Source organism: Oryctolagus cuniculus, chromosome 4 (genome assembly GCF_964237555.1).
Source record: "Oryctolagus cuniculus chromosome 4, mOryCun1.1, whole genome shotgun sequence".
Lineage (NCBI taxonomy): Eukaryota > Metazoa > Chordata > Mammalia > Lagomorpha > Leporidae > Oryctolagus > Oryctolagus cuniculus.
Window position 1 is genome coordinate 15,621,985 of NC_091435.1, and position 23,518 is coordinate 15,645,502.

At 38.7% G+C, this 23,518-nt stretch overlaps 1 protein-coding gene and 1 pseudogene across 12 annotated transcripts in view; both read left to right on the forward strand.

Moving 5' to 3' along the window:
* Nucleotides 1-23,518, forward strand: part of GRIK1 (glutamate ionotropic receptor kainate type subunit 1) — a 437,503-nt gene that overhangs the window by 72,864 nt on the left and 341,121 nt on the right. The gene's annotated exons all lie outside the window — the stretch shown is intronic.
* On the forward strand, nt 3,416-7,988 carry LOC127482983 (large ribosomal subunit protein uL13-like; annotated as a pseudogene).

The window sequence follows — 23,518 nt, forward strand, 5'->3', positions numbered from 1 at the left end:
TCTTTCCATGTGCAATGCAAGCATCGCAAAATGTGAATACCAGCAAAGTGTATAGAAAAACACAACATAAAAAGCATGCACGCTGAACGTGATTTGAAAAAATTGATGAAAATGCATGCTATTAGGAGATTCTGATATTGTTAAAGCATCTGTGGAATGAAGATAATTATACATTCAGGACTGGAAACAATGAGACATAAATGTACTGTTATAGCTTCTTGGGAAATAATGTATTTGATATAAAGAAAAAGAGAAAGGAAAGAATTATTACCTGTTACTGATTACTCAGTGGGTATGAGGTACCATGCTAAGCATTTTCAATAAGTTGTGTTATGAAATGATCCAATGGTCTTTTGAGGTGGGCATTACTAACAAAATTATTATGTTAAGAATATTGAAGTCAAATATCTTTCCAAAGTTTATGTACCTAGTCGTTAACAGCTTCAAGGAAATGTATTTCCCTTTGGGACTCTGCAATAAAAAAAAGTGACCATGTTCTACTTGACAAAGTTGCTCTTGAAGGACCCATCACTATTTCGTGGAACAGTGGCAGCTCAAGTGGGTACCTGACTATGTCTGTTAAGGACAGCTTGGTCTTCTCCAGGGGTCTCAAGCTTCCCAGCAGGGAATATGCAAGCTCCTCATGAGAAAGACATTACGAATCTCTAACAAGATGAGTTTTCAATACTGTTTTCAGGAGTGACAGCTTCGCAGTTAGGCAGGCTCTGAGTGCTAATCCAAGGAGGATATTTCTTAGGTTTTGTGTTTTTGTCTGCAAAACAGACTTAATTAATTTCATTTCAGAAGGGCAATAAAGATGAACAAAGGGCTCAGTGTGATATTTGGGTCATGGTGGGGTCTAAGTAAATTATTTCTTAGGAAAAGGAGGACAAGGAGGAGAAGGTGTGAGAGGCTATGTTACCAGTAGTTTCTCTACAGGGAACACCTGATGCGCCCTCCTGAACATCATCCTAGTGGCTGGAGGGCACTCCTTGGCCCCTACCAACCCAGATACCAACTGAGGTGACAAAACAGAGAAAATGGTTCCATTGAGAGCCATGAAAATAAATTCAAACCCAGACTATTTTGGAACAAAAGCCAGCTCTCTCTTGTACCCTAGGACAAGGCTTTTTAACATTTAGGAAATGTGTAGCAATTATCAATTCCCGTGCATCACTGAATGAAGTCAAGAATAATAGTTTCTATCAGGAAACCATTGGAAATGATTGCCCAGAGACTCAAAGTTTTTTCTTGAGCCAATTACAGAAACACTAAACAGTAATCTAGTCCTCTGATGCCTAGGGAAGCCAAGCTATAATTAGAATGGAGTATTGATAAAGTGATGCTGAGGTGAAAATAAATTTAGTCCTTGCAAACTTAATTATTTTGAAGGAAATGAGAGGAATAGATTGACAAAGTAAAGGATGTTTATACATACACACACACTTTCTTTTAGAAACTGGAACTAGTATATGAGAACTCTGATAGGAAAAATACCAAATTCAATACCATAACTATTCTTAATAAGCAGTAGTTTCTGAAATCTTATCTGAAACTTTGAAAAATCAGGTTTTTGAAATATAATCATGAATCAATATAACTGTTGTGGTTTATAAAGTGTGGAGCCAGATGACTGATGGACCATGTTTTCATCACTTTTGCTAGATGAAGTCCAAAGGCTGTGTTCTAACATTCACGACTCTTGAAACCTGGACCCAATTTTTCTCAAAGGCAACAATGAACTGGATGAGTATTTTCATGTATATTTCATATACATATATATGTATATATATTCATATACATATGTATGTGTATTCTAAGAAACTTTGTTGTGCCACATACGTCACAGTAAAAAAAAAAAAAGGCCCTGTGGTCAATCAAATTAGAAAAGAGGATTTATAGGATCATGAAATCATTAACATATTTAAGTATTTTCTTTGTGTCAGAAACCAAGAACACTATATACATGTTCCAAGATTAACTTCCCTAATCTGAAAATTTAAAATCCAAAATGCTCTAAAAGTCAAAACTTTCTAAGGACAGATGTGATGCAAGTGGAAAAATCACATCAGACTTCTAACAGTTAACAATCAAGCACACGGGTGCACTAAAAATGATGTATAAAATTACATGTATGGGTCAGTGCTGAGTCACAGTAGGCTAAGCCTCCACCTGTGGCGCTGGCATTCCATATGGTTGCCTGTTCGTATCCTGGCTGCTACATCCAGCTCTCTGCTTGTGGCCTGCGAAAGCAGTGGAAGATGACCCAAGTGCTAGGGCTCCTGCACCCACTTGGGGGACTTGGAAGAAGTTCCTGGCTCCTGGCTTTGGATTGGCTCAGCTCCAGCCATTGAGGCCATTTGGGGAGTGAACCAATAAATGGAAGATCTTTCTCTGTCTCTCATTTACTCTGTAAGTCTGCTTCTCAAATAAATAAATAAATCTTAAAAAACATTACATGTAGGCTATGAGTATAAAGTGTATGTGACAGATACATTTATTTCATGTCTACACTTGGGTCTGATCCCCAAGATATCTCATTATATATATATGCATATATTCCAAAATCCACAGCCTCATCTCCAAAATAGATATCTGAAACACTCCTGGTCCTAAGCATTTCATATAATGGGTAATGAATCTGTATTTAATTTTTAGAACTTTACATTTGGAAAACTAAGGAACATATCTAAGTTTGTATCCCTAGTGTTTGAAGAGGAATTTGAACTTTGAGCTATAGACCCTAAGCTCTTAAACACAGAAATGCTGTCTTCCTTTCAGTATATTTAGTATATTAAAACTCCTGAGAAATCTGAGCTCAAACCCTACACAATTTTGTTTAAACTAGTCAACTACTTCACTATAGGAAAAGCATTTTATGAAATGTATTTCATTTTATGAAATGTTTTCTAACCTCTTCACAAAACTAGATTTCTAAATAGTCTTTTCTAGGAAATGCTGAACTATGTGATTTCTAATGTTTTTCCTGATGCAAACATCCATAATCCACCCATTCCTTTTTTTTTTTCAAGACATTCCAATTCTCTGTTCCATGTCTTTCACTTCATTTAAATAATTAAGTTACATATAAGACCCTAAATTTGCGTTAGGTTTACCCTCTCTTTGTCTGTAGGATGTCCTCCATTTTACTCTCCTCATAATCTTATTGATGCTTTCCATATCCTTTAAATCTCCTATCCTCTTGGAAGCCTTTTCCTGACTGCCAACAAATATTCATATATTGAGATCATTCTCCCTCAGTTTTTCAGTGGCACAGAGCTGAGCAGATCTTGAGTTAGCTCCATACAAAAAAGAGATGCTGAGTAAGTGATATGTTAAGTAGTGAAGTAGTACATATGGTAATTAGCTTGATTTAGTCATTTCACAATGTCTGCATGTATCAAAACATCATGTTGCATATCATAAATATATATAGTTTTATTGATTGATTCAAAAATGGCTTTTACTAGTAGTTACTTTCCCTCATTTCTTCCTGTGTGAAGATTTGAGTAGATACCATGAGACATAATTCTAAATTCTGTATCTGGCATCTTTATTCTTTTGTTTCACAATACCATTCATTGCCTTGGGCCACCGGTTTTATCTCCACATGGAAGTCTCTTTCCTGATCTCCATAAAAAGTTCCCAAAACAGAAATCTGATTTCTTTCTTTCCCTGTCCTACTTACATAAAGAAAACTTCAGTTCAAAACTCAGTTGATTCTGGCTCTTCCACTTACACAAGTTGTTTACTCTCTGGTATTCAGTTTTGTGAAATTAAACTTTTAGAGATCAAGAAATCTCTGATAAATGGGTTTTACCAAGCTGTTATACATTCCCCACCCCACCCCCCAAAAACAATTCCCTGAACCACCAGTGTGTGGCCAGATAGCAGCTGGGAAAATGTCCACAGGATCTAAGAAACCAGAGTACTTTGTAATAAAATTTGAAGAGAAGAAAGCTTAAAGGGCCTTGAACCTAGATTGACTGTAGATAAGAAAGGCAGGACAAAGTCAAATGGGCAAAATTCTGGGACTGGAGCAGCCTAAGAAGTGTTTGCTGCTTCTTGGTTGGTTGTTCTATAGGTAGAAAGCAGTGGAACTTTCATGGATAATCATCAACAATTAGAAAAGGAATGTGGAGCAGTTTCAGTTTTGTTTCTTGTTGGTTTAGTCCAAAGCTATTTATAACATAAACCCCTCTCATCTTTTTCTGTCTTCCATCTTCTAACTTGGAATTAAATTTATTACATTTCAGTATTCTCTTTCCATTTCGTCACTGTAAAGTAAGTGGAGAACTAGTATCTGGTTCTCTGGATATGAGTAGAGATGAAGTGAGTAAATGCAGATAAAGCGGGCTTAGCAGAGGGCTTCACAATTTTGCATGCTTTGTAAATGTTGGATTTTTGTTTACTGTTTTGAGGGTGCAGTGTCTGCCCTCAGTAAGCTTATATCAGGCTGGGTCTAATTACAGAAAAGAGTGGAAGCCAGTGGACGCATGCTGCTGTGCCATTCCAAGGAGAGCAGGTAGGGGCTCACAGAAGTCCAGTGATCCATCAGAACTGCAAGGAGAAAATATTGCAGGCAGGGGACTGGCCTATGTGGGGCACTGATCTGTGACATGGAATAGGACACTTGAGGAGCTGTAGTTTGGTTCATGTGACTGAAATCTGAACTGGTAAATTAAATGGGGCAAATACCAAAAACTATCAATATCTCAAAAGCATCTAAACATGATCATTGAAGATGAGATGGATGTATTTCACACATAGATAAACATGGTCAGGTTTTCATTACAAATATCATTCTGGTTAAGACATACAGTTGACAGGAAACAAGCCTGAACTGAGAACATACCCAAGTGAAATATGAGAGGCTCTGAATTGGCAAAGGATGGTCCGTTCAACACAAAGTTATAGATTGAGAAGGAGCGACAGTCTGAGTAGCTAAATAGAAATTCACAGATGTTTTAAAGTTGTAAATAATGAAGGGGCATATTTTAACATAATTATATTAAAAATATTCTATTTAGTGTAAAAAGTGTGCTATTATTCACCTTCTAAATTGGCTAGGATTGTAAAATGTAATTATAATGTTGGCAATGGAAAGATGAAGGCAGTATAATTTGGCAATTGATATCATAGACGGAAAAGCTTGTTCTTGCCCTTGGGCCTAGTAATTTCATTTCTAGGCATCTCTCTTGGGAAGATAATATAAATGCATCGGTACTGATCAGAATGAAAATTAGAAATATTTATTTCCAACAGAGAGGGAATGGACAAGTACCATACAATGATATGATAGATCAATGCAATCTAAAATGATGGAGACATTTAACACATGCATTGTACATTATTATGTTTTTTTAAATAGGGTTGCCTGGAACAATACAGAATGCTGAGATTCATTTGCGTTTCAGGTAAACAATGAATAACTTTTTTCATGTATCTACCAAGTATTGTATGTATTTTCACGTTATATTCTTATTTGCTACATTTGGCAACTCTAGTTTGAAAACACACGGGAAAGTACAATTTACACTATTTCAAAATATAAAATAAAAATCCATAAACTGCACTTGGTTATGCGGAGAAAGTATACCTTGAAGAGAGATTGTAAGGAAATGAAATCAGTATGTTAGCTGTCATAAGAGTTTAAGCATAGATTTTTTTTCTTTTTCATTTTTTTAAAGATTTATTTATTTACTTTGAAAGTCAGTTACACAGAGAGAGAAGGAGAGGCAGGGAGAGAGAGAGAGAGAGAGAGAGAGAGAGAGAGAGAGGTCTTCCATCCGATGGTTCACTCCCCAGTTGACTACAATGGCTGGAGCTGCGCTGATCCAAAGCCAGGAACCAGGAATTTCTTTGGGGCCTCCCACACAAGTGCAGGGGCCCAAGGGCTTGGGCCATCTTCTACTGCTTTCCCAGGCCACAGCAGAGAGCTGGATCGAAAGTGGAACAGCTGGGTCTTGAACCGGTGTCCACATGGGACGCCTACGCTGCAGGCGGCGGCTTTGCCAGCTACGACACAGCACTGGCCCCTCTCTTTAGTTTTTAGTGTGCTTTGTCTTGTGCCTCTCCACAATGAGCATAAGATATTGTTGTAAACCTATGTGTGTATATATGTACTATGTGTTCATGTATAATTCTATTCTGCTTGTAGAACTGGCAGCAGCTCACATTTATGAGTGCTGTGATCCAGGATGGGCAGTGCTTCCTAATGTACTACCACACAGAAAGTTTTTTAAAGTAATCCCTAGCTCCCATGAAACAAAAGTAGGGCTATCAGTTCTCAGTTTAAACATCATCATATTAGTAAGGACTTCTCCATCCACCCTGGTAATCCTTCCCATCACCACCATCACATCAATATCATCCCATTTCATTATTCCAGAGCAAACAGCCTGTAAAGGCAGCGGTATCTACTTGTGGGCTGATACGAGAGAAAATTAATAAAGATAGAAATGAGATCAGAAAATTTAGGTAATTTTCTGATTATACTTAACCTAGTATACATTTTAAATTCCAGTTGCATAACAGAGTACATTTCCAGGATTGCTTTGACAAATGTCACAGTGGAAGTATATGCTCCATACGAATAAATATAAAGAAAAATAAAGATAATTAAAAAATACATTTGTAGAGAAACTTTAGCGGGGTCAGGAGTTTGAAAAGATCTCTGAAAATAACTAAAGTAGCATAAAAAGACTCCAAAACATTGTAGAGTTTCCAGAATCCTTCCCTGAGTGAACTTAAGTGTTTTTCCTCTCAAGGTGATTTCTTTGGGATCTTACTCCCCACAAAGATAATGACAGCTATAAACCAGACTGACTTGCTTAAAACCGATTCAGTTTTCATTTCATCGCATTTTCCAATTTCTTTTTTATGCACTTGTCATAGAAATCAGCATTGAGAAGCAAACAAATACAAGCAAATAAGCCAGCAAACCAACCACCACCTTTTATTAAAAAGCCGACAGGATGTAATGAGTTTTAATAAATAATAACCGCTGGGAGCTGCAGGGCTGGAATTACTGGTGGCACCCTGTGAGGGCATCACCATTTCTGACAATTTCTAGAGAAACAAGTAGAAGCACCTGGCCTTCCTTCGCAAATAGATGAACACCAACGCCTCCTGGGGCCCCTACCACATTTGGACCCCCAGCCACCTGTTCTGGTGAACTGTGTGAGACATGTTGCCCCATAAGCCCAAGCGGGGCTGGACCACCCTACTCGATGGGATCTTGGCGCCCTAAGATAAGAAAAAGTGGATGGTGGTTCCTGTGGCCCTTAAGGTTGCATGTCTGAAGCCTAAGAGGAACTTTGCTTACTTGGTGAGCCTGGCTGATGAAGTTGGCTGGAAGTACCAGGCAGTGACAGCCATGCTGGAAGAAAAGAGAAAGGAGAAGGCCAAGATCCATTACCAGAAGAAAAAGCAGCTCATGTGGATAGGAAACAGGCCAAAAGCAACGTGGAGAAGAACATAAATGGATTCACAGAGGTCCTCAAGACCCATGGACCTCTGATCTGAGCCCCATAAAGACTTTACTCCTCACGCTTAGCCTGCCCTGCTGTTCCCCCATTGCCACCCCGCGAGTCTGGGACTCAGAAAGCTGGGGTCAAAGAGGGCCTTAGCCACTGCTCCTATTGGAGGGCTTCCTGCAAGGTGCAGCTCCTAGGGGCTGTGCAGAAGTGGTTGGTCTGTGGCCTACACATGATCATGCTAGAACAGATGCAGAGGGGTGAATTGGAACACTCACTGGAGGGGAACTCGCACATCGTTAAGTGGGGAGGGAGGGTAGCGGATCTTCGGCTCTTTCCCACCTGGTCCCCTATATGCAGCTGTTAGGATGGGAGAAAAGGCTTGGGGCACTGTGAGCCTGATGTATAAGTGTGCAGACCTGGAAGATGGCAACCATTGGGTCATAGGCATTGCCCTTGCAACCTCCTGTGTTTTGTGACCCGAAATAAATAAATTATTTCAAAAAAAAAGCAGACAAGATGTAATGAATGGATCTCTGATGTGTTTAAGCATTGCCCCAACCGTTTTTCTTTGAGTCTTTTTCTCTCTTTCATTGTCTACTCTAGCTTTTTGGGAAGTCCCAGGGCATGCCATAGGATCATTCTTTTTTTTTTTTTTTTTTTTTAAGATTTATTTATTTACTTGAAAGTCGAAGTTAGACAGAGAAGGAGAGGCAGAGAGAGAGAGAGAGAGAGAGAGGTCTTCCATCCCCTACTTCACTCCCCAACTGGTAGCAAAGGCTGGCGCTGCACCTATCTGAAACCAGGAGCCAGGAGCTTCTTCCAGGTCTCCCATGTGGGTGCAGGGTCCCAAGGATTTGGGCCATCTTCTACTGATTTGGGCCATCTTCTACTGCTTTCCCAGGCCACAACAGAGAGCTAGATTGGAAGTGAAGCAGCCAGGTCTTTTTTTTTTTTTTTTTTTTTTTTGACAGGCAGAGTGGACTGTGAGAGAGAGAGAGACAGAGAGAAAGGTCTTCCTTTGCTGTTGGTTCACCCTCCAAAGGCCACCGCAGCCGGCACGCTGCGGTCAGCACACCACGCTGATCCGATGGCAGGAGCCAGGTGCTTCTCCTGGTCTCCCATGGGGTGCAGGGCCCAAGCACGTGGGCCATCCTCCACTGCCCTTCCTGGCCACAGCAGAGAGCTGGCCTGGAAGAGGGGCAACCGGGACAGAATCCGGCGCCCTGACCGGGACTAGAACCTGGTGTGCCGGTGCCGCAAGGCAGAAGATTAGCCTAGTGAGCCGGGGTGCTGGCCCAGCCAGGTCTTGAATCAGTGCCCATTTGGGATGCTGGCACAGCAGGCGGCAGTCCTACCCACTAAGCCACAGCGCTGGCTCCAGTAGGATCACTCTTAATGGTGTAAATTAAATCCACACGGTAGTTTCTGTCCTTTCCTCTTCCCCCAGGTCATCTCCATCTCTCTGCTATCTGACTCTCCTCACCTTCCCTATTTTTCTTTATTTTTCCTCACTTTGTCCTGTTTTCTTAAGCTTAGTTTACATTTCACTTATTTATCATTAATACATTACACACACACACACACACACACACACCACTTTAATTGTAAGAAACACCTTTATAGCTCTTGTCCCCAGGGGCCTTTTATTCTGATTCACCAAAGGAGCTCTGCTCTAATAGGCAAAGTAAGTTGCCTTTTTTGCATCTAAATTCTAAGACTTAAAAGTCACTTTTTGCATTCGGAAACAAGAGACTGGGAATATTTTATAAAATGTTATTGAGTGGCCCCTGCTGCAGCTCAATAAGCTAATCCTCTTCCTGCGGCACCGGCACACCGGGTTCTAGTCCCGGTCAGGGCGCCAGAATCTGTCTGGGTTACCCCTCTTCCAGGTCAGCTCTCTGCTGTGGCCCAGGAGTGCAGTGGAGGATGGCCCAGGTCCTTGGGCCCTGCACCCACATGGGAGACCAGGGGAGGCACCTGGCTTCTGGCTTCGGATCAACACGATTTGCCGGCCGCAGCACCCTGGCCACGCCGGCCATTGGAGGGTGAACCAACAGCAAAGGAAGACCTTTCTCTCTGTCTCTCTCCCTCACTGTCCACTCTGCCTGTCAAAAAAAAAAAAAAAAGTTATTGAGCATAAGCTAAAACTGCCATTACACTTTTTGTTCTCAAATGCTTTGTTTGTAATTTATGGATGATGACACAAAGACAAAATACAAATCTGTGGATTATCTGCCAAGTTCAAACAATTACATGAGGCTCATAGACCTGAAGAATTAAACTCTGGACAAAGCCAAATTGAATGTGGGATTTGAAGGACCTATAGGTATTCGAAATGTGTTTTTGTTTTCTTTTGTTTTGACAGAGTTAGACAGTGAGAGAGACAGAGAGAAAGGTCTTCCTTCCATTGGTTCACCCCACAAATGGCCGCTGCACCGGCGTGCTGTGCCGATCCGAAGCAGGAGCCAGGTGCTTCCACCTGGTCTCCCATGCGGGTGCAGGGCCCAAGCACTTGGGCCATCCTCCACTGCCTTCCCGGGTCACAGCAGAGAGCTGGACTGGAAGAGGAGCAACCAGGACAGAATCCGGCGCCCCAACCAGGACTAGAACCTGGGGTGCTGGCACCGCAGATGGAAGATTAGCCTAGTGAGCCACAGCACTGGCCAAAATGTGTTTTTTCCTATGTTGTATACATCATGACTTTTTCTGATAAGTAACCACAGGACTGATTTTGAAAACAAGCTTAAACTTGTTTCCTTTTTTCAAGAATAACACTTCAAGTGCCATTTAAATTATGCATGCCATACTGATATCTTAATATTCTTCTAAATGATATACTATAATCTTTGATGTCTTCTTTCCCTAGTACATGCTCTGTCCATCAGCAATGTCTCCATCATTTCTTTTGTGTTTTCACTTCAAAATTTTAAAAACCAAAATCCCCCCATATCACCTTCGATAAAATTTCAGCCTGTGATTTGTTTCTAGTTGACAAAAAAGGTGTTCATTGTGAAAATATCAAAGAGAACCTTAATAGTTAAATTGAAAAGTACAAATTTTTCTTTTTCTAGCACTCATTTCCACATCTCAAAAATAACAGCTGATACAGTTCCACCTATTTCCTTTCAGAAAAAATGTGTGTGTAATTAAAAATGCAAAAACTCATGTGAAGCTTATGATACACGTGGAGGTGCTCTCTATTAGCACTTGCTTGCTTATGTTCCTTGTTCTAGGTGATCACAGTGTATGGCATTGCATGCATGTGTATGGTTTGTGTACTTTATGTAACAGTTGCCTGCCAGTGCACATTAAGGCCATTTCTAGTTTTCCTGTTCATCACAAATAAGTGTTAAGATCTTTATAAAAATATACTTGCATGCCTACAGGGGGAGAGGGACATTTCCATACGGCAGATTTGTGAAAAATGGAATTTCTGGGACATAAGGTGGATATACATATTTTACTTAGAAAGTTGTTGTCAAGATTTGTTTCAAATCTGCTTTATCTTTCTTACTTAATATTGAGGCACTTAGAGTTGTGTCCTTGAACTATATTGAATATATTAAAGCTAATTAAAAATTTTTAAAAACTGCAAAATCAAAAATATTGGCGCATATATTTTCTATGTCATTAACTTAAAATTATTCTTTCGCAATGACTGAATAACATTTCCTCACATGTATAAAGCAAAATTTATGCAACTCCACTCTCATTTATGTGATTTGGACTTTCCCAATGTTTGCAACATAAGTGTTTTGCTGAAGCCAGTTTTCTTTGATATATTTACATATTTCATTGTGTTTATTGTGATAAAACTAATAGGGCAGATTATTACCTATCAAATTGAAATCCAGAATTTTATATATTTATTTTGGAAGGTAGAATGAAAGTGTTTTCATTTCTAGAATGTCACATATAATAAATTAGTCGATATTTTTAGGAAATGTAATAATGGTTGATGAATAAAAGTACAGAGAGGACATTTTTATTTGGAACATCAAGGGTTGGAGGAGGTGAGGGCAGAAGAGGAATGGGATGAGAAATCTACAATAAAGAATAACAATTACATTTGAAAGAAATTGCATATAATTTTAAATAAAATGTAAATATACTTTTTTATTTTACTTCACTCATCTAAGGTAGTCTACAATTTGGAAAATTCTTTGTAAAAATTGATTAGCACAAGCAAAAAGGTCCCAACTTTTAAGGGTACTTCAAGCAGTTTGTGAAAAAATAGAATTAAAGGTTAGGTTTATTTTAGCACACAACAATTTTGAAATCCAAATTCATAAGATTTTTATAATATGCATTTTCCATTAACTTCTTGAAGACCTCCATATGCTTACATTTCAATTTTTGGCACCAAAATAACTATCTTTCAATTAAATTTCCATGAGCTCTTTTTTTTTAAACTTTTATTTAGTAAATATAATTTCCAAAGTACAGTCAACAGTTTCCTTGTTGACTCAACATAGATAATATCAATTAATTTTCTCTCAGGAATATTGTTAAAAGTACCTAAACATTTTCACAACCCAGATTGTCATACCAGCTGATAATATGAAAACTGAGGCAGAAATTAGAATTTGTGAGCACCGAGGTAATTCACCATTTATTCCTGATGGTGAGGCGTAGAGGGAAGGTTTGCTTAACTCAGGAGCATCGCCCATGGCCACACAGCAGCAGTCTGTCCCAGCTAGCACACGTTCTAAACAGACACCTGCTCTTGCTCTGTAAATACAACCTCAAGGTACAACTTCTAACATGCATTATTTCAGCCACCAAAGACAACCACAAATCAACACAAAGTCTAAGCAAAAATGGTATGTGACTTCAAATCAAAGTTTTTTTTTTAAACTTTTATTTAGTAAATATAATTTTCCAAAATACAGTTTATGGATTACAATGGCTTTTTCCCCCCCACAACTTCCCTCCCACCTGCACCCTTCCCATCTCCTGCTCCCTCTCCCATTCCATTCACATTGATTCATTTTGAATTATCTTTATATACAGAAGTATTAAGTAAAGATTTCATCAGTTTGCACCCACACAGAACATAAAGTGTAAAATACTGTTTGAGTACTAGTTATAGCATTAATTCACATTGGGCAACATATTAAAGACAGAGATCCTACATGAGGAGTAAGTACACAGTGACTCCTGTTGTTGACTTAACAATTTGACACTCTTGTTTATGGTGTCAGAAATCTCCCTAGGCTCTAGTCATGAGTTGCCAAGGCTATAGAAGCCTCTTGAGTTCGCCGACTTCGACCTTATTTAGACAAGGTCTAGTCAAAGTGGAAGTTCTCTCTTCCCTTCAGAGAAAGGTACCTCCTTCTTTGATGGCCCATTTTTTCTACTGGGATCTCACTCACAGAGATCTTTCATTTAGTTTTTTTTTTTTTTTTTTTTTTTTTGCCAGAGTGTCTTGGCTTCCCATGCCTAAAATACTCTCATGGGCTCTTCAGCCAGCTCCAAATGCTTTAAGGGGTGATTCTGAGGCCAGAGTGCTGTTTAGGACATCTGCCCTTCTAAGAGTCTGCTGTGTATCCCACTTCCCATGTTGGATCGTTCTCTCCCCTTTTTTATTCTATCAGTTAGGGACAAATAATATATGTTCTCCCTGATCGGTGACAACTAACCAACCACAAAAAAGGAAACCTGTTGAAGTGAAAGGGACACTATGAGAAACAGTGACTTGATCAGCTCTTGTCCTGACTGTTGATGTACAATTTAATACTTTATCCCTTTTAGTATTTTTTTGTTCTAGTTAATACTATTGGTTGAACTCTGTAATTAACATACATTTATTCTTAGGTGTTGAAATTTAACTGAAAAGTGATCCCTGTTAAATATAAGAGTGGGAATAAGAGAGGGAGGAGATGTACAATTTGGGACATGCTCAATCGGACTTGCCCCAAATGGTGGAGTTAGAAATGTGCCAGGGGATTCCAATTCAATCCCATCAAGGTGGCATGTACCAATGCCATCTCACTAGTCCCAGTGATCAATTTCTGTTCACAATTGATCATACTGATAGGTCTAAGAGTCAAAGGGATCACACAAACAAGACTAGTGTCTGCTAAAACTAACTGATAGAAATTCTTTTTAAAAAACAGTAAGAGAAAAAAATAGTAAGAGAAATGTCCTGTATGTACTGATTGGGAATGAGAATAATATTAGACTTTTCTTGTTAAAGAAAATGAAAAACAATGGAAGTTTGTTAAATTCTTAAAATTGTAACAGAAAATGGTACTTAACTAGATTATTCTAATAACCTTAGTTGCCAATCAAGGGTGAAGGCAAAATAAACACGTTATCACAAACATGTACAGAGTCTCAAACATGTACCTTGGATTCATCTTGTCTTCAGAAACGTCTGTTGAAATAAACTTCAGCAGAGAGAAGAAGGATCCAAATAAAAGTGATGAAAGCATCTCTGGAATCATGGAGGAAGCCTCTGTGGACTAGCAGACGTGGAGAACAACGACCTCCTGTTGAGACGGGAGGGTGAAAAGAAATAGCCATGTGTCTCCCAGGAGGGAAATGGAACTAATAGAGAATTTCATGTTTGACATTATTGAAAAAGAGTGTACACTTCTGTGATATGAAGAGGAAGAATGCGACAGCCATTTGTGCAAAACTAAACAAAAAAACTGTTACTTATATTAAACAATAGAGAGCTGTGCAAGAAATGAATTGATTCATTACATGCCTCAGTTGTAAACAGCATGTAATAGCAAAACTATGGGTAGCTGGATTTTTTTTAATTGTGATAAAGCAATATTAAAAGAATGGCAGGACTATAAGAAAAGTAAGTATTTTCTATCAGCTAAATATTTCTTTCTCCTAATAGACAATGTCTAAAGGAAAACATATCGTATATACCAGTGTCAATATAATATTTAGAAATATGTATAAATGTTTAATGAAATAACTGAAAGAATTAAAAACAGATGAACTGGAGATCAGGATTCAGTAATCTGGAGAAGAGTAGGAAACCACTTTTGTACAATAAGTTTATGGCATTTGTTTACTTTCTTAGCTCTGTAGAGCACAAATTGAATTACAAAAATAGCAATTCTGGGCAGCCACAGAGAAAAAGTCTTTGGGGTGCAACACATGTGATGTATAATTTTTGGATCTCCATCCCAGATTCACTGATTCTTCTAATAATGGAATCTAAGATGTCATCATTTTTATCAGCACTCTCTAATTGATGCTAATCAAATTTATGTGTAGAAATCACTATATATAAAGCTGGTATTATTTACAAAAACACCATTAAAATAAATATATGGTTGAATATTTGTGAAAAAACACAAATATAGAGGTGCTGTGAATAGTGAAACCTTTAAATTTAGAGAAAGTAGATTCTTTATAGATTTTTTTAAAAGATTTTATTTATTTTATTTGAGAGAGTTACAGACAGTGAGAGGGAGAGTCAGAGAGAAAGGCCTTTCTTCCATTGGTTCACTCCTCAAATGGCCGCCACGGCCAGGGGTATGCCAATACGAAGCCAGGAGCCAGGAGCTTCCTCTTGGGCTCCCACATGGGTGCCTGGGCCCAAGGACTTAAGCCATCTTCCACTGCTTTCCCAGGCCATAGCAGAGAGCTGGACTGGAAGTGGAGCAGCCGGGACTAGAACCGGTGCCCAAATGGGATGCTGGCACCACAGGCGGAGGATAACCTACTGCGCCACAGCACCGGCCCCCTTTATAGATCTTTATGTAGTTATCATCGTTGGAATACTGTTAGCAAACCAAATGTGTAGGTCTAAGTTATCAGAAACAATTCACCTGCTAAGCATAGTTTTGTTCAAAGTTTTGCTATGTGCTTAGCATAGCACATTAATCTTCCATTCCAGACCCAGGGTAGCCATATCATAAATATAAACACTCTGCTTAGGGGGCACTTGGCTAATCTGCCTTTACAAACAGAGGCTCATTAAAAGTAGAAGTCTCAGATTCACTGAAAGTTTGCTTGTACAGTTTTTGTTTCTTACAGTAAGCAATAGAACATAAGCTAATTCACAAAGTAGATGATTTGTAGTTCAGCTTTAGTCATGATAAATAAGGAAAAAGGGAAAATGATGAGCCCTGCCATCCACATTTCATCACTGAAAACTTTGGGGAGTTGAGACAAATCCTTGCTTATACTAGCCTTTGATCTTCAAACTTGTCTGGATCGTGGGAAGCTAATAAATTCCATTTTACTGTTCAATTATGAATAAGCTTTAATAAATTAAATAGTACTATAATACTTTTTGGGTTTCTTTTAAAAACCCAAAAATTTTTAAAATATTTAAAACTATTTTAAATATCTACAATATGGAATTTTAAAAATATTTTTAAACTATGGGCTAGGAAAAGACCTAAAACAGGAATTTGTTTGGAGGAAAAATTAAAGAAAAATTTTTATGGAAAAATAGATATTTATGAGGTCAGTACCAATCATTCATCAAAATCAATGACAAAACAACATTTAAAATAATATCTTTCAAATATTATGTTATGAAAATCCTCAAAAATATTCTCAAGCTTAACCCAACAATATATAAAATAATCACACAACATATCTAAGTGTGACTTTTTCTAGGTAGTCAAGGCTGGTTTAATATTCATAAAGAAATCAAAGTGATCCACTGTACCAGCAGACAGAATAAGAAAAAGCATGGGATCAAATAAATTTGTGCATAAAACGAATTCATTCCAACGATCTTTCATGATAAAAACTCAGCAAGTTTGGGAGAGAGAAATAACTCTACCTCAGAATAGGACTGATTATAAAAAATCTATAGGTGCTTAACGATGAAAGGCTAGACACTTCCCACACCAAGACTGGGAACAAAGGAAAGAGGCTGACTCTTACCATTATTGCTTGACACACGGCTAGAAGCTCTTGCCATTGCACAAAGACAAAGATGAGCAATAGAAGGCATCAAGATTGGAAAAGAAGAAACCAAACTTTCTCTATATGCAGATGCGATTGTCTATGTAAAAAATTCCAAAGTCTACCACAAACATGAGTTGCACATATAGTTTTAAATTTTCAAGTAGTTACTTTGAAGAAAGTAAAAAAAGAAAGACATAGATGAGATCAATTTTAGAATATTTTTGCTAACTCCATACATCGAAGATATTATCATTTTCAACATATGGTAGTATTGAAAATAGTTTCCTATGTTTATAGTAAATATTTAAAGTTAAATCTTCCATTTAATCCTCACTCAATCTGGACTAGCCACCGGCTACGCGAAACTAGTGGCTACCATATTGAAAAATGCAGATCTGGTTGGCCTGTGATACTCCATTCCTCACTCTTAAAATGTTCAAATTCTAAAATATATAAATACCTAAGGATGCCATAATTTCCTCACCTCCAAAACACACTCATGTTCTCTTCTACATGCTTTGCATTAATAAATCATCAAATTATCAAGTGTTTTGTTAGGAAACAATTGCAATCCAAAGGCCACAAGTATTATGAACCCTCCTGGTAGGCATAGATTCTTTGACCCATTAGTGGACATAATTTACCCCTTGTGGTTTGAATCATTCAGAAGGCAGGGAGCTCAGATGAAAGGTCATGGATCAAAGACGGGAGCTGTTGGGAGCAGCAGGAGCATTCCCCAGGATCCAGTATCTCTGTCTCCTTGACTTTGCTTCTTCCCTGCAGGAAAACATTCTCCCTCGCCCTTGTCTTGAGCCAAGAGACAGCAAGTGAGGGATTCAATTGTGCTGTTGCTTCCCCAGGAAGGCAGAGTCAAGAGCAGCCTCTAACTTTGCCCAAGGCTCTCAAACTGCAGCTGGGAGGTTTTCAACAATCAAAGAACTTAAACAGCCTCTTTTTTTTCTCTGGAGTTCCTGGGAAGATCATTTAAACACCAACATGTCTCACTTACATGATATTGGTCTCCTAAACCCAGGTCCAGACTGAATGTTAAAAATGCTTGAATCTTACTTTTCAATCCATAACATGCCTTCATGAGATATCAGATGAGGTCCCTTTATGTGCCTTCCTTTGTGAATGATCACTGCTATTTATTGAATAACCACTCTGCCAAGATGAAGGCTGAGTGCTTTATCAATGGTTCTTCATTTATTTCTTACAACAAGCATAGGTTGAGGGCTATTTCAGTGTCGTATTAGATATAACTGAAATACTCAGAAGTTAAGATACCTGCCTGAGTTCTTCTAGTTAGAAAAGAGCGGATGCAGAATTCAAACTCACATCTACCAGGCTAAAAATTCCAAAACATTATGAAAGAGCACTCCTGTGAGGATCCTTAACTAGAGAATAACATAGTGTTTAGCAGAGAATTGGGATCTCAAATGGTGTTACCACCAGGCTGACAAGTCATAACTGTACTGTACAGTCTTGAGCTGAACCTTGGATGCCAGTTACCCAGAGCAGGACTTGAAGGAACATGCTACTCCACAGGTGCGCCCCCTACCTGCAAGCGCTTCCATGGATTTCCCTTTATCTCCTTACCATTATCAGTTGAGGCCAGAAGAGGGCGGTGGTGTGGTCAGGGATTTGAAATACATTCCTAAAACCATTGACTGATTCTTTTTTTTTTTTTTTTTTTATCTTTTATTTAATGAATATAAATTTCCAAAGTACGACTCATGGGTTACAATGGCTTCCCCCCCCATACCGTCCCTCCCACCAACAACCCTCCCCTTTCCCACTCCCTCTCCCCTTCCATTCACATCAAGATTCATTTTCGATTATCTTAATATACAGAAGATCAGCTTAGTATACCTTAAGTAAGTATTTCAACAGTTTGCTCCCACACAGAAACATAAAGTGAAAAATAATAGATGATTTTTTTTAAATGATGATGAAATCAGATCAGACCTATTGTCATGTTTAATCCCAGTGAGAGTCAAGTTGGGAATTGAAAATTTCTTTCTTTTTTTTTTTTTTTTTTTTTTACAGAAGATCAGTTTAGTGTACATTAAGTAAAGATTTCAGTCGTTTGCACCCCCATAGAAACACAAAGTGAAATATACTGTTTGAGCACTCGTTATAGCATTAAGCCTCAGTGTACAGCACGTTAAGGACCGAGATCCTACATGAGGAGTAAGTGCACAGTGACTCCTGTTGTTGACTTTACCAATTGACACTCCTGTTTATGGCATCAGTAATCTCCCTATGCACCAGTTATGAGTTTCCAAGGCTATGGAAGCCCCTTGAGTTCTCCGACTCTTATCTTGTTTAGACACGGTCATAGTCAAAGTGGAGGTTCTCTCCTCCCTTCAGAGAAAGGCACCTCCCTCTTTGAAGACCTGTTCTTTCCACTGGGATCTCACTCACAGAGATCTTTTTGCCAGAGTGTCTTGGCTTTCCATGCCTGAAATACTCTCCTGGGCTTTTCAGCCAGATCCAAGTGCCTTTAGGGCTGATTCTGAGGCCAGAGTGCTATTTAGGACATCCGCCATTCTATGAGTCTGCTGAGTATCTCACTTCCCATGTTGGATCACTCTCCCCTTTATTTATTCTATCGGTTGGTGTTAGCAGATACTAGACTTGTTTATGTGCTCCCTTTGACTCTTAGTCCTTTCATTATGATCAATTGTGAACTGAAATTGATCACTTGGAGTAGTGAGATGGCATTGGCACATGCCACCTTGATGGGATTGAATTGGAATCCCCTGGTATGTTTCCAACTCTACCAATTGGGGCAAGTCAGCCCGAGCATGTCCCAAATTATACATCTCTTCCCTCTCTTATTCCCACTCTTATGTTTAACAGGGATCACATTTCAGTTAATTTTCAACACTTAAGAATAACTGTGTGATAATTACAGAATTAAACCAGTCATATTAAGTAGAACAGACAAAAAAAAAATACTATGAGGGATAATGTATTAAGTTGTCCATTAGCAGTCAGAGCTATGCTGATCAAGTCACCATTTCTCATAGTGTCCATTTCACTTCAGGAGGTTTCCTTTTTGGTGTTGAGTCAGTTGTCACCGATCAGGGAGAACATATGGTATTTGTCCCTTTGGGACTGGCTTACTTCACTCAGCATGATGTGTTCCAGATTCCTCCATTTTGTTGCAAATGACTGGATTTCGTTGTTTCTTACTGCGGTATAGTACTCTAAAGAATACATATCCCATAATTTCTTTATCCAGTCTACCGTTGATGGGCATTTAGGTTGGTTCCAGGTCTTGGCTATTGTGAATTGTGCTGCAATAAACATTAGGGTGCAGACCGCTTTTTTGTTTATCAATTTAAACTCCTTTGGGTAAATTCCAAGGAGTGGGATGGCTGGGTCGAATGGTAGGGTTATATTCAGGTTTCTGAGGAATCTCCAGAACTGATTTCCATAGTGGCTTGACCAGTTTGCATTCCCACCAACAGTGGGTTAGTGTCCCTTTTTCCCCACATCCTCGCCAGCATCTGTTGTTGGTAGATTTCTGTATGTGAGCCATTCTAACCGGGGTGAGGTGAAACCTCATTGTGGTTTTGATTTGCATTTCCCTGATTGCTAGTGACCTTGAACATTTTTTCATGTGCCTGTTGGCCATTTGGATTTCCTCTTTTGAAAAATGTCTATTGAAGTCCTTGGCCCATCTCTTAAGTGGGTTGTTGGTTTTGTTTTTGTGGAGTTTCTTGATCTCTTTGTAGATTCTGGTTATTAACCCTTTATCTGTTGCATAGTTTGCAAATATTTTTTCCCATTCTGTCGGTTGTCTCTTCACTCTCCTGACTGTTTCTTTTGCAGTACAGAAACTTCTCAATTTGATGCAATCCCAATAGTTGATTTTGGCTTTGACTGTCTGTGCCTCCCGGGTCTTTTCCAGAAATTCTTTGCCTGTGCCAATATCTTGAAGGGTTTCTCCAATGTTCTCTAATAACTTAATGGTGTCAGGACGAAGATTTAGGTCTTTAATCCACGTTGAGTGGATTTTTGTGTAAGGTGTAAGGTAGGGGTCTTGCTTCATGATTCTGCACGTGGAAATCCAGTTTTCCCAGCACCATTTATTGAATAGACTGTCCTTGCTCCAGGAATTAGTTTTAGATCCTTGATCAAATATAAGTTGGCTGTAGATGTTTGGGTTGATTTCTGGTGTTTCAATTCTGTTCCATTGGTCTATCCATCTGTTTCTGTACCAGTACCATGCTGTTTTGATTACAACTGCCCTGTAGTATGTCCTGAAATCTGGTATTGTGATGCCTCCGGCTTTGTTTTTGTTGTACAAGATTGCTTTAGCTATTCGAGGTCTCTTGTGCCTCCATATGAATTTCAGCATCATTTTTTCTAGATCTGCGAAGAATGTCTTTGGTATCTTGATTGGGATTGCATTGAATCTATAAATTGCTTTTGGGAGAATGGACATTTTGATGATGTTGATTCTTCCAATCCATGAGCATGGAAGATTTTTCCATTTTTTGGTATCCTCTTCTATTTCTTTCTTTAAGGTTTTGTAATTTTCATCGTAGAGATCTTTAACGTCCTTGGTTAAGTTTATTCCAAGGTATTTGATTGTTTTTGTAGCTATTGTGAATGGGATTGACCTTAGCAGCTCTTTCTCAGTCATGGCATTGCTTGTGTATACAAAGGCTGTTGATTTTTGTGCATTGATTTTATATCCTGCCACTTTGCCAAACTCCTCTATGAGTTCCAATAGTCTCTTAGTAGAGTTCTTTGGATCCTCTAAGTACAGAATCATATCGTCTGCAAAGAGGGATAGTTTGACTTCTTCCTTCTTGATTTGTATTCCTTTGATTTCTTTTTCTTGTCTGATGGCTCTGGCTAAAACTTCCAGAACTATGTTAAATAGCAGTGGTGAGAGTGGGCATCCCTGCCTGGTGCCAGATTTCAGTGGAAATGCTTCCAACTTTTCCCCATTCAATAGGATGCTGGCTGTGGGTTTTTTATAAATTGCTTTGATTATATTGAGGAATGTTCCTTCTATACCCAATTTGCTTAGAGTTTTCATCATGAAAGGGTGTTGAATTTTATCAAATGCTTTCTCTGCATCAATTGAGATAATCATATGGTTTTTCTTCTGCAGTCTGTTAATGTGGTGAATCACATTGATTGATTTGCGAATGTTGAACCATCCCTGCATACCAGGGATGAATCCCACTTGGTCTGGGTGGATGATTTTCCTGATGTGTTGTTGTATTCTATTGGCCAGAATTTTATTGAGGATTTTTGCGTCTATGTTCATCAGGGATATTGGTCTGTAATTTTCTTTCAGTGCTGCATCTTTCTCTGGCTTAGGGATTAAGGTGATGCTGGCTTCATAGAAAGAATTTGGGAGGATTCCCTCTTTTTCGATTGTTCTGAATAGTTTGAGAAGAAATGGGATTAGTTCTTCTTTAAATGTCTGGTAGAATTCAGCGGTGAATCCATCTGGTCCTGGGCTTTTCTTTGTTGGGAGGGCCTTTATTACTGTTTCAATTTCTGTTTCAGTTATGGGTCTATTTAGGTTTTCGATGTCTTCATGGTTCAATTTAGGTAGGTTGCATGTGTCCAGGAATCTATCCATTTCTGATAAGTTTTCCTGTTTGCTGGCGTACAGGTCCTTGTAGTAATTTCTGATGATTCTTTTTATTTCTGTGGTGTCTGTTGTTACGTTTCCTTTTTCATCTCTGATTTTATTGATTTGGGTCTTTTCTCTTCTTTTTTTAGTTAGTTGGGCCAATGGGGTGTCAATTTTGTTTATTTTTTCAAAAAACCAGCTTCTCGCTTGGCTGATTTTTTGTAATGTTTTTTTGGATTCAATCCTATTAATTTCTTCTCTGGTTTTAATTATTTCTCTTCTCCTACTAGATTTGGGTTTGGTTTGCTGCAGTTTTTCTAGGTCCTTGAGGTGCGCTGAAAGCTCATTTATTTGGTACCTTTCCAATTTCTTGGTATAGGCACCTATTGCTATAAATTTGCCTCTCAATACTGCTTTTGCTGTATCCCATAAGTTTTGATATGTTGTGTTGTTGTCTTCATTTACTTCCAGAAAGTTTTTGATTTCTCTTTTGATTTCTTGAATGACCCAGTGTTCATTCAGGAGCATGTTGTTCAGTCTCCATGTGTTTGCATACTTTCTGGGGTTTCCTGAGTTGCTAATTTCCAGCTTCATCCCGCTGTGGTCTGAGAAGCTGCATGGTATGATTCTAATTCTTTTAAATTTGCTGAGACTTGCTTTATGGCCTAGTATGTGGTCAATCCTAGAGAAGGTTCCATGAGCTGCTGAGAAGAATGTGAAGTCTGTAGATGTAGGGTTGAAAGTTCTGTATATATCTGTTAGATCCATTTGGGCTATAGTGTCAATTAAATCTGCTGTTTCCTTGTTGATCTTCTGTCCGGATGATCTGTCTATTTCTGAGAGTGGAGTATTGAAGTCCCCCAGTACTATTGTATTGGAATCTAAATCTCCCTTTAAGTCCCTTAACATATCTTTTAAATAGACCGGTGCCCTGTAATTAGGTGCATATACATTTATAATAGTTACATCTTCCTGTTGAATTGAACCCTTAATCATTATATAGTGTCCCTCTTTGTCTCTCTTAACAGTTTTTGTATTAAAGTTTATTTTGTCTGATATTAATATGGCTACACCTGCTTTTTTTTGGTTTCTGTTGGCATGGAATATCTTTTTCCAACCTTTCACTTTCGGTCTGCATGCCTCTTTGTTAGAGAGATGTGTTTCTTGTAGGCAACAAATAGTTGGGTTGTGTTCTGTGAGCCAGTCAGCTAAACGGTGTCTTTTAACTGAAGAATTCAGACCATTAATGTTCAATGTGACTATTGATACGTAGTGACTTTGCCCTGCCATTTTCCCGGAAATATTTTCTAGTATATGCTTTGAGCTTCCCATGCTCTTTTACTGGTAGGTGTTCTTCCCTTCCCTTCTTTCATATTGATGGCCGTGTTTCTGTGTTTCTGAGTGTAGCACATCTTTAAGTATCTTTTGCAGGGCCGGACGAGTGGCCACAAAGTCTTTCAATTTCTGTTTGCTATGAAAGGTCTTTATTTCACCTTCATTCACAAATGAGAGCTTGGCAGGATATAATATT